This window comes from Micrasema longulum, unplaced genomic scaffold (genome assembly GCF_059751315.1).
Source record: "Micrasema longulum isolate JH-2025_06_02 unplaced genomic scaffold, ASM5975131v1 h1tg001856l, whole genome shotgun sequence".
In the NCBI taxonomy this organism is placed as follows: domain Eukaryota; kingdom Metazoa; phylum Arthropoda; class Insecta; order Trichoptera; family Brachycentridae; genus Micrasema; species Micrasema longulum.
This window is the reverse complement of record NW_028279030.1, coordinates 78,426-92,072: the sequence shown is the minus strand read 5'-3', so window position 1 is coordinate 92,072 and position 13,647 is coordinate 78,426.

Here is a 13,647-nt window from a genome sequence, read left to right as displayed (position 1 = left end):
ACTCTCGCCTCCTCCAACGTCAATTCTGCGTCCCTTAGTTCCGCCGAACAAAGCTGAAAGATCGCCATCGATGGTCTTCCAGGACGGTCCCGTCGGTGTGAAAAGGAGATAAACAATATAAACATCAAATCAACTAAAACAAGACCCGAGACAATCGTTCTTAAATTTGGGCCAAGTGTCGATAATGCGCTACTTCAAACTTTATGATAAACGTTATTAGAGTCGTTTTTTCTTCGCATTATACAAGTTGGATGCTTCTTATCTCTCCGAGTCTCGAAAGAGAAATCTAAAACCTTATGAATCTAAAGGCGTGCGCGAAAATTTGGACAATTGCTATGGGAACTAGACGCAACTTGACAAGCAGTATCCCGCGTATACAACAAATACTATCAACAACAAGATACCTATACTCAGTACGTACGTTGATATAGGAAATACGCGTATGTAGCTAGGTATGTATACTGAAGATATTGTTTGAATCCCGTACACCTAAACGTTCTCAGTCAGAATTTTAGGGATACATATTTGAAGGTTTTATTTCGTATTTATGACGTTTTTTTGGAAAATTCAAATTATTCTGTTCATTTTCAAAGCATGCGCCGCATCCACAGTATCTATGGACGGAACGCGCCTGGCGTGCGTCCCTCATCACTGTCACTAACTGACTGAATCTGTTTCTCACAAACACCGGCTATAGAACAGCGTATCTGTCTTCCTTGTGATGAGATCTTCGTGATCTCTCTTATACAATTGCTGTATTCGTTCTTCACGTAGCAAAGATAAATATTTTTTTTATTAAAATCCAGCATAGTTATACAAATTTTACTTTCCAAATCCGGGGTAAAAATGTCAATTTGAAGATTACAAAAATACAACTTCATTATTTTAAAAAATAAGAGAGATATATCAAGTCTTGCAGACTAATGTGACATCACAGCCCCACAAGAGTTAAATACCCTATATATCATAGGAAACCAAAGCGTCAAACTGCGGTCGACCGGTCGAAAGCCCGTCTTTTTGTAGTCACCCGCCTTTCTGATGCGTCGAAACAAGAACTACTGATTGATGACGAAATTCTTAAATTAAAATGCGACGTATTTTTAAAATAACGAACTTCTTCACAAAGTCATCTTTGGAATTTACTTTATGAAGAAAAGTATCCATGTTTGTGGAGATGTGCGGCGTATTTGACAACTTTTTTTCGGATCCATTTTCCTCTGAAAATCTACATTTTTAACAATACTCTCGTTTGACAGATGACCATTTAACAATATGTTTACGAATAGCTTTATGTAATTATGAACCAAATTATGATAAACTTAAATAAAAACTATACAATGTCATGTTTCCAGCACTCTGATACTACATAAATAGTTAATATATTTCACGAATTGTAAAACTAATAATAAGCATATTTGTTTGGACATATTTGGTGATCCTTTTCCAACTTTTACGAATAATCTGAAAATATTTTCAGGTGGTGTTGTCTAGTAGGTGAAATAATTCAGCCAGATAAATCTTACCAACATTAATAAAGGTTTCAGCTCTTTTAATTCACAAAAATCAACAGAGGGAAGAGTTTAGGAAATGGAAATGTTATTTTTTATTTATATATTACAATCTTCCATATAATCTCTCCCTTCACGCTGACTTGTAGGTAGTACACGTACACATTGCATCAAATATCTCCATAAATAAAATAAATTATGCGTTAAGATTTTCGTTATTCCACTGTTATACATTTACGAATCGGTTAAAATATTTTGCCAATAAATAATTAATTCTAATTGGGAACAGAAAAAGCGTTTCACCGAAAAATCGGAGATAAACCGCCGATACAGTAGAAAGTTTACCAATATGTCGAATGTTGCGGAGTACGTAGTAAAAGAGTAATCTTAATATATAATTGTCTCACTCATTATTTATGTCTCACTCTTGATAATACGGGTATACTTTGGAGCGAGATAAACAGTTTCATGCGTCATATGCGCGAACAGCAAAGTTTCTAGTACTTCTCCCAGACATCAGTTAATTACTATTAGCTATGCGACTTTCGTTAGGGGCGGTTCTTTCGCCCGCGCTGGGAGCACGAGCTTATGTTTTTTTTCATGTTTCGGCAATTAAATTAAAAATATTATTAATTTTGACATCAACTATAAATAATTTAATAGGTTGCATTTGAATATTCCAATTTAAAATCTGTCATTTTTTGCATGTGTAATGACTACACACCGCCGTAACGCGCAGATGTTTTTGGGATAGTAAGAGATAGGTTAAATCTTGATATCTCACTGGGGAGTGAAATCCAGCCTTGTCTAAAACATTTGGTAAATTTTTTTTATTCATTAATTTTTTAAACAAACACAGTCATAGTTATTAACAATACCTAAAGAATAACAACAAATAACAAGACCAATTACAATAGTAAGTAAATATAATATAAAATATAACAATTAATATAATATATAGTTGGCGGCCTCCGTGGTGTAGAGGTCAAGACGCTTGACTCACACGGAAGGTTCCGGGTTCGACTCCGGTGAGAACACAAAAATCAAATGTGATTTTTCTCAAGCCTGGGTGTTCTGTGATGTAATTCACCACTGTAATTGGGCCTCCTGGCCTGTTGTGGTGCAAAAAAATAAAAAATTATAAAACAATGAAAAAAGAAATAAAAATGTATTTAAATGTACACATACAACATACATACATATACATATACACACATACATATATATATATATATATATATCCACATTTAAACATGCACACACATACATACACACATTAACATATACACATACACAAATACACATACATACGCGTACATATATTTAATTAATAATAAAATACTGTTATTCTTCAATTTTCTCAACTTTCTTCACACTTCTTCTTTGTGTTTGAGAAAGTGCATTGAAAGTTTCTTAACTAATCACTTGCATGACTTTTAAAGGACTTTCTAAATTCTGGCGTCCTTTTAAAATATCGCTTACTAACTTAATAAATGAGTTGTTCCTTACATTACCTTTCCCTTCAATTAAAACTTGTTAATTAATCAAGTAACTTTCTGAAATACGAGACTTGGTAACCTTTCAAAACGCAAACACTGTATTTGAAAAATATTCCTTACTAAGTGAAACCATTTAAATTTGTTAGTGAATGTTCTTGCTGGAAGTACATTGTAATTTAGTTTAGAAATATTAGACGGTTGAAACTTGAGATGGGTGAAATCATAAGCCTTATAAATGCTTAGACTAGCTTTATTTCCTTATATTATACCCAGGCCCACGGCGCATTTATAGCTTCTACATAGGGGTGTTTTTTAAAAAAATAATATAAAAAGCTCGATGTGAAACTCTCTAGGCAGATAAAGAATACAGTTCTGTGTGTGAAATAAAACCGGAACCCTGTAGCTCAATCACAAATAACTATTGATGTGCTTAAAAACATGCTAAGCGTTTGAGCGATCACAATGAACAATAATGAACATGCTTAAGTAATTTATTATTTATTTATTTAGTTTACAGAAACAAACAGTCGACAATGATATGATAACATAAAAAAGATACGGTTTAAGGACAGACCAGCCAAGTTTTAAAATAAAAATCACACATATTAAATTGTGGTACAACAAAAGGGTGTGTTTATGTGTATTTGTATGAGAGTAAGTGTATAGGTGTGTTTATGTGTATATGAGAGTAAGTGTTCAGGTATATGCAAGTGTAAGCATCATTAAATGGCAAGTGGGATCGTATCGCAGCCAGAAAGAATAAGTCTTAATTTATTTTTAAATAAATTAAGGGGCGTGTTAAATATATCAATAGATGAAAAAAATTAAATATAGTTCGATCAAGAACAATACAGGAAAGAGTGTTGTGCATAGTTAGTGCTACAGACTGGCAGATGGAATAAATACTTATTTCTTGTCACGCGAAAGGGGACATTAAGATTAATTTTGGAGAGTAGGTTAAAAGAGTCTACTTTATTATTTGATAATTTATATAATACTCGTAGCATGTAGACTTTGTGGGCATTTTTTCCAATTCATGTTATAGCTTAATTTTAAGATGTATTTTTCTAAAGGGTATTTTTGTAATTAATATGTGTGGAAAAAAAAAAGGGGGAAGCGTACGTCACGGTACACATCTCTACGCACTTAAATGACATAGCTTTATTATGACGTCGTAGGTGAAGATAAATTATTCTCCCGGGTGATTACGAAGATACACTACCGATCCCGCATCGATTCCCGTTCTATAAACAATTTCTGATTTGCGAAATGTTCCATGGCTGAAAAACCCTGATTTATGAGGGTATTAGCAGAAATCTCCATTGAAGGAGTTACTGAGATATTTGCGGAAAACTTTGAAAATAGAATTGTGAGATTTCTAATTATGCTTCACAAACTCAATGGAGAATGCTAAGTTTGCGGTGTCAAGTAGTATAATTGAAGTCTGCTTTTGCAAGATTTAGGGACGGTTTTGAATTACGCTAATATTTAGGTAGGTAGGTTTTTATGTAAAGTTTATTTTGGCATCAATAACTAATTTTCCTTTTTTGGTAGAGATATCTAAGTTTGCTTCTAATACCCTCAAAATTTAATATGAAATGTTAAAAATGTTGACATCAAGCAACTTATTTTTTAAAATCTTCTTCATAGCCGTATTATAAAATAAAATAACCACAACTCAATAAATGGTAACACTTTATTTATTGCTTTCATACATTTACTAATCTACAAAGAGGCAGTTTAACATGACAAGGAAATATCACATAATAAAAATATTGTAAATTTATTATTATATAGGTACATTACGAGTATATACACAGAATCAAAATAATTTCAAATCTTTGGAAGTAGCTTAAAATATACTAAACATCAGACTCGACTTACAAAATCGAGACTTGCAGAAACAACTCCTTAGAAGATCAGAAATTAAAACATTGCAACCTTTCATAGGTAAAACCCCTAGAGATAGGATACCAAAAGAAGAGATTCGCTGGGTTTGCGATATAGAGGAGATTGTGAGACGGAGAAGGCAGAAGAGACGGTTCTAGAGAGACTGCATCGAGAGGATGGACCCAGCGAGAACAAGATCGATATCCTGTCTTAGATAACCTTAGAGTAATAACCTAATAGAGTCGCCCATACTGAAAAAAAACATTCTATGATTATTGTCCACGAAGTAACAGATTACAGTAATACAACGGACCGTAGGTACTTACGTTGAAAATTGCAAGCGCTTACCGAAATCGTCCATTACACGTTTGCTGTTAAACTAAAAACCAAACCAAAATTTGAAACGCTTTTGTTCTATGCGACAAAGCTTAGGGGCTTCTCTAGAGAACTATTACTCAGAGGTCTGAACCAGTGGCGTCATTGATACCAAATTTCTAGTGAAGCTCAGATTTTAACGATTAGTATAATATGCGTAAATGTTAAGTAGGTACCTTTAGTAAATAACACAGTACGGACCGTGTTTGTAGGCATCTTTGAGCAGTTTCATATTGGTTGCTAGTTTTTTATCTTCATAATGCGTTGATATAATGCGAATTAAAATACATTTTAGGTACTGGTGAATAGCAATGATTTCTCAGTGAGGCTCAGCCTCACTTGCTTCATAGGCTTCTTCGCCCCTGGCCTGAACAGGTTGCAAGATCTATACAAAGAAGTAGGAAGTAGCTCTCTGAGATGAAGTCTGTCTTGTTTGCTAAAAGATTTCACCTCTTTTGCTTCGTGAAGCCAACAGAGGGAAGAATTGGATATATATCGATGTTCAAATATAAGACAGAACGGGAAATGTTACAGTGAGTAAAGTGACTACCCAATTGGTCCTAGAATGGCAGAAGAAGTGTCGGCATGCCTCAGGCAAGGTGGTCTGACGATATGAGACGGGTTGCAGAAAGTGGCTGGTGCGGTCGGCCCAGCATAGAGAGATGCGGAGAACTAAGCGGGAGGGATGTTCACCATTGGACACAAGAGGGCTGATGGTGATGATAAGGATTAAATAAAAATTGTATAGGGTGTCTCAAAATCGACTTGATTTTTTAAAAAGGAATAACTCGCTAAGCCTCTATCTTGAGGCTTGTCAGCAGGTGGGATAGAGAGGATATGGGAGGAGGTAATGAAAAATACACCACAACACCCAGAGCTATTGAGAAAACAATCTTTCTTGCATTTTCTTCTTGCAACTGGCGAGAATCGAACCCGCGACGCCAGTTTCACAGATAGCCGTCTAACCAACTGCGCCACGGCGCCTGTCTAGAGCATATACTGCAGTTGAATGTTGAAGGTGTTTTCTTTTCAATGTAAAATATGGACACGAAGGTTACGTTTGGAATACAACATCAGACGAATGCCCGCCTTGGCATTCTTGGCAAACGTTAATCCTTTTCACGAAAGTTTCGATCACATTTTGACATAATTCAATTTCATCCAACGCAGGCCACAAAAAGTTTGTTAAGATATCGCATCGACGAAGACCATTGACGGTAATTGGGTAAAATTAATACGGGCCGATGATTCCGCCAGTCCAAAATCCACACCACATGGTCTGATAAGTATAGGTTGCTGCTGGATCACTCGTGGGTTTTCGGTCTCCCAAATTCGACAGTTCTGTTTATTGACGTGTCCATGAAGTTAGAAGCAGAAGATGTTTTTTTTTTAATCGCCATCCACTTTTTGATGCTCTATTATCCAATTGACGAATTTTCGGCGCTGCGCATGTCTTTAGATGTTGTGTTAATTGAATCTTGTAAGCGTGCATGAGAAGGTCTTTAGGTAAACTTCGTGGCAGAGAGCTTCTGAAGACGTTTGATTGTTGACAACGATGACGAATGGAGGTGGATGGGAGTTCGTGTACACTTTCTCTAACTGCCGCAATGTTTTCAAGCGATCAGCCCGTACGAGGACGGCCACCAGCTTTAGCATCCTGTACGGAGCCAACAGTTTCAAATGCATTAATTAAATTCTCCACAGCGGCTCGAGATGGTGCATAATGATGACCGTAAAATGTGAGACATTTTCGAACCGTCTCTGTAAAGTTTTCACCATTTCGGTAGTGATTTTTTACAATTTGCGTTGCTCGACTGAAAAACGCTGCATGACTTCACTTCAAACTTTACTGATAACAACCATGTAATTCGTCATTATTTCTGAAGACAAATGCAAAATATCCACGTTCCATGTTTGACACAGCAAAAATTATTCGAAACTCAACATTCAAGTATGTTTTGAGACACCCGATCGCTAGAAGTTTTCATAAAAATATATATGTACCTTAAAGCTGAAAGGCTGGAAGTAACATTCTTGCAAAATCGAGTTGTGAATGTCATTTTGTTCATATATTCAGATTCTATTAATGCTGAAAACATTGGAGTCCTCCGGTATACCACTACTGAAACAGCTTGTTCTAAAACACCAGTAGTGCAGTAATAATACTCGTGCTTTCAACAAAATTCAACGGTTTGCTGGTATTAAAGAAGTGGATACCGAATAAATTCCACAATTTTTACAACAAACTACCTCTGACGCAGCGAGGGATTTTGCACAAGATTTAGTCTTATTGTCACAATCAACCATACTTAACCACTACGTCATTTCTTTTGCCGTTAATTTCATTAATTCACTTTGCTTTTTTTCAAACTGTTTACTTTCAATAACTGTTTTATTGCTATTAATATCATGTCATTACATTTATATTCACCTGTTTTTTTCATAAATAATTAATGTTTTAATCAATGGCAAATAATTTAATGTTTTTGCCTGAAGAAAGTTTTATAAATACATTGTTTTTCATTAAATATTCTAAATTACTTTTTACACTAAAGACCGAGGAGAAATTAGGGCGCGGGCTGGGCGGTTATAACAAAATACACCGCAGACTCATAGTTATTTGATAGTCCATACTTTAAATGTTTTTTTCGTAAATATTCTTATCAATAGCCTATAAATCCTGCTAAACAGCAACAATTTGTGTTTTGACTTTGAGAGATACATTTGAAACAGTCTTACAACTTCAAACCGCTCTCCTGAACAATTGACCAAATGTGACTTTCAGCTTTAAGGTACAGATATTGTGAAATGATAAGAAAACCATTTTGTCGACCTCGTGGAGCGCGTCTGTCTACCATGCAGGGGGTCTCAGGATCGATTCCCGACATGCTTGACTTTAAATATTTATTTAAAAAGTAGTTTTTACACTAGAATATTTCATAGTCCGTAGACTGGTAACTGAAGCGTAAGACTGATCATCTTACCTTCATGTAACAACAATGATCAAGATACGCTAAAGGGAATGATGGTGAAGAAAACCCATCAATATACTTAAAAATACGTACAATTTGTACTTAAATATAATTTATAAATAAAACACCATTATATTAATTACTTATTCTGAAAATATTTCAGTATAGACGATCTGTATAGATCGTTCACATAAAAATTAACAGGCTTTAAAAGCTGAGGAATATTATCGGAAACCATAATTATTGTCAATATAATCAAGCGTCCACAATTACTACACTATAGAGGGATATAAAAAAGCTATTATATATATTTTACATTAAATGTACATGGTTAAATCTCTAAACATCGAAGACAACAATTGTAATGTTTATATTTATTTACAGACTTAATTCAGAAAACGCAAGTCCGCAAATAAAAACAATATAATATTAGGGTTAACAAAGGTTATATCCGTTTTTTTTCTGATTTGTAAATGAGCGCAAATAGTCAAACAAACCTAAAATTTCTGTTCTACAATATATTGCGTTTGCTTTTACGTTACATGTATTATTTTATTTGAATACAAGCCTTTAAAAGTGAGCATTTTCGACACCTTCTTCTGTTCGCGTTCAATCGTGGAGGAACTTCAGCCCTACGGGAAATTGGACACAATAAATGTTTTCTTAAGCGCGGTAAAAATTGGAGCTTTAAAGTGTACGGCAAAGTTTCTTGAAAATGTACGAAAAAAATAAATACATATATATATTTCAATAAAAACGAACTTCTTTGAACGACGTCACTAGTTCATATGAATCAACCAATGATAAGAGAGTTATGGAAGATTTCCGGTATGCTCACCGTCAACGGACCAATGGGCAGAACTGATCTAGAATAAACGGAAGAGAACCTCTGACGTCACACGCGGAGTATGGCGCTGATAATACATTATATAAAAATTGGAAAAAAAAACATTTGGCGTAGTTTAATAGTCGATTAACAAATAAAAAAATATATAATTAAACATATTACAAATTTGTTTATAACGTATTATCTTTCATTATTTTAAAACAAATTAGTCAATCATTCATACTGCCCAAATAATATCGCGAGCAGTTTTGGCAGCTTTAGATATTCTCTCGACTGAACGTGAACAGAAAGGGTGTCGAAAATGCTCACATTCATCCATTTGACATTCCATTTTGAAGGCTTGATATTTAAATTTTAAAAATACATGAGACCCACCCTATCCTCAAATCCATACAGTAGAAAATTGTGTATCTTTTAGAACTAATTTTAAGGAATCTGTTTAGATAGTAAAAATGACATTTAAATAAAATATAATGCATATTTAAATGTCATATATTAAAAAAAAAATGTTAAACGAATCCGTCTCTAAACATGAGTTTTCACTCTATTAGAGAGGTAGACACATTATTATTACGTCGGCCTTGTGGTGTAGTGGTCAGCGCGTTTGCCTACCATGCAAGTGGTCTCGGGTTCACTTCCGGACATGGTTGACATGAAATATTAATTTAAAAAGGTGTTTTTACTCAATTTTTTACTACTTAGAATATTTCATAGCAACTGAACTGGTATCTGAAGCGTAAGACTGATCATCTTACCTTCGTGTAATAAAAATGATCAAGATAAAAAATATTGTTTTTTTTTGCACCACAACAGGCCAGGAGAATGGGGCGAATTACACTACAGAATACCCAGGCTTGAGAAAAATCATATTTAATTTTTGTGTTCTCACAGGGAATAGAACCCAGAACCTTCCATGTGTGAGTCAAGCGTCTTGACCACTACACCACGGATACCACCGAACTGCGATAAACTGCGATTGGTATACCAATGCAGTGCCCTATGCATCATTAGGTGCGAAAAGGAATGATGATGATGTACGAAACATTTGTAATTTTATACTTAACAGAAAAGCAAACACAATATTTTGTAGAACATAAAATTTCCATTCGAACGATGTATAACCATTACCATTTTATTTTCCTTGCGGCGCTTATTTTAAAATTTGGAAAAAAAACAACACAATTTATTTTAACTCCTAACATTGACTTATATTTAGAAAATTAGGCAAAGTATCTATTTAAAAAGAGTAGAAAACTTAATTTTAAACGCTGGCCACTCCAATTAATCATAGAATTTAAATTACATACACACCTCACCACATGCACAAGTTTTTAGAATAAAAAAAAAGTAAAATAACCGTTCATTAAAGCTTAAAACTTGTTTTTGCAATGTGCGAATGTGAAAAGGGGCCATAAGACATCTAAAATGGATCCAGGTTAGCAGTGGAGGCTTTTAAAGAAACGTACAATTGAACGCAGCATTGAACACAGTTCAGCGCACCGTCAGATTCTCCAAATCTGACGGCTGACAACCCTTTACTAATTACTTAATTAACTTTTGTTTTTATACCCCAATATCCAGAATATCGTCGAACTTGGTTATTACGAGGAAGACAGGACCGACTGAATTTGCTCGTTATAAGCATTACTCGTTGTACCAGAGAAAGGCTTTTTAAATCCAATCGCCATTGCATATTATCACTATTGAAAATTGTAATAAATGCTTATCAACATACTATAGTCCTTAAAATATAGCTTGATTTAAATTACAGCTGTCAAACTAATGTCACTAGCGATGGAAAGTTATTAATCACTGATCATGTACCGATCAAATCGATTTTATCAGTTTTTTCATGCAAAGATGAGACTCTGTTTCCGAAAATTGATATAAAAATGCAAAAACAAGCCTATTATAGTGTGTTTGAGACTATTATTCACCAAAAAATCAGATATTTATACTTTTTTCATGAACAACATCAAATAAATAATTTTTTTATTCAATCAATTTACATTAGTCAAATTGTCCCATCTCTAACGTTTTTGCAAAATGATGTAACCTTGTAAGAACGTCGTTAATAATTAGGTTTTTTTTTTGTTTTAAAGCTGATTTTATATATTTATGTTGATTTATATGTCAAGCATTGCATTAAAAAAATTAATTAACACGCCAGATACGAATGATTTTTCGTGTGTCAATAAAAATCACTCGTTAGACGTTACTACAAAGTTATGTCTTCACTTTTGCTGACAACTGTCATTCTAATTAAGCTGTATTTTAAGGACTATAGTCCCCGTGCACTGAAGCAAACTTCACACAGGACATTCTAGTTAGTAAAACATTACTAGATAGTACTGAACACTACGCGTTTGCAGTGTTCAATTGTGCACTGCAAATTAGTGTGTGCAATGATGTGCATGCACACATTTTAAGTTGTATGATTTCTCACTGCCACTTCACAATGTTTGGTCTCATCGTTAGATACCACAATGTCACAACATTATGTTTCAGGACAGCTGTGCTTAAAATTTTACTAGCGTCCTCAATTATTTACTACTCTTTTTTGACAGAATGATATTTGACGTAGTTGATGAAGATGAGCTGTATTTAAATTTTAATAAAAGCTCTTTACGTCCAAATAAACAAGTTCATTATTATTTATTGTAGATAATCAATTCATATATACGACCTAATAAAGCTCAGCCTCACCGAGCGAGGGTTATCACTAGAGCCCGCCCAGGGCACTGCAGATTGAACAAACGCCTTGCTAGAATGAACCATTCCCAAACTTTATACATTCTATGCAAATGTGTTCATGAAATCATGAAAGGAGTCTCATCCTCGGGAGACCACTGGTTAAACCTGAGGATGTTAAAAAGGGGGAGATTTATCAAAATGAGAACTCTCGCCTTCCACACAGTAGCCAGGCTCTTTATAGACCTGGGCTTGGACGGCGAGAACTATTCACAGGGACCCGTCACAATAAGTCTTCACAGGTCGCAGTGGCGTCAGGAGCTTGCGTAGCACTGACCCCCACCACTAAGAATAGTCATTACAGATTGATATAATCTTTATTATTTCACATTACATAACAATATTTTTAGTTTGTCCAAATGTTTGTTGACAAAGGACCGGATTAGAATTTCACTAAAATCAACAGATGGAAGAATTGAAGTAATATGAATATTCAAATGTATACAAAATGGTGAATATTACGCAGTGTGTAAAGTGATCACTTACCAGCCAATGACAGTCCATAAGCCCTGTAAATGCCTAGACTTCCATATTCCCTTCTCTAGGGTGTTCTCTATCTCTATTGTAATTCGTTAATCTTGATGCCTCTCTAGAGGGGTGAAATCCAGTCTTCTGTGTACAAAAATTTGGACAAACTCAAAATGTTAGAATTCTGGCAATTGCCAAGCATGTGTTAACTGTAATAAAAAATATCGAGCTTTATTTAAGCTCTTCTGCAGACCTCATAAAATGCAGATTCAATAGTATACTTAGAGAACGTCGAAATTACTAATCGTCAGAATATTTTCATCTGGAAGAAAAACAAAAAATGCTTAAAATAATATGTAGCTATAATACTTTGCTAGGAAGCAAGTTCTGACTAGTAACTAGGGCAGGCATAAAATTTTCCATACCCCGGGGCTATGACCGAGCGTGTACCCTTCAATTATGTTTAGTCGTGTAGGGTTGAAACATTTCACTAACATAATACATGTCATGTAATCATTAAAACTTAATAGTAATCTACTAAAATGTATATATTTATTTAAGCATATATCAAAGGCTGAGTAGATGGCTAGGACTGACAATTTTTATTGCGTCTGCAGAAAAATACCGTGATTATAAGATTATGGCAGTACATTTTGATTATATAAGAAATTACTTGGATATCAAATATTTATGATTAAAAGTTTTAATTTTAATTTCACAACACCCACCATAAGACGACGATAATATTTATTGCAGAAATAAATTCGTAAATATTATCATTTATTATAATCGACTAAAGACATAACATATCAATGTGTGCTACGTAAAGTGCTCTATCTGCAAATCAGAGAGAGTTTGAAAGGTTTTTTCATCATATATATTTTTTTGTTGATTAAATTTTGTATTTGAATTGTATGCGTTTTTATAAAAAAAAATTGTTTAAAGGTAAGATTTATCACTCTCAGAATCAATTATACGATGCGCTGTAACTTCTTGGGGGTTATCAAGTGAAACTTCTATTAATTTTATTCAAACTTTGCAAAATTCTACGATCAAATTGCTACTCCATATATATGTATACCGCCAGAGACACAATATTTCAATATCATGTATAAATCTGTAAATAAATTGTCAGTTGGGGCTCTGCTTTGGAACAACTTAATTTGTCAGCATGCGTCGCACTCCGAGTATAAACACAAATTGGTACACGATTACAATACCAGGTTTAGTAGTATGGAAGGGCTAGCTGTTCCAAGATATTGTAATAAATTTTCCAAAAGGACACTGCAATACAGTATACCTAAAAACAATATTAAGAAGATTGAGTTATACATTAT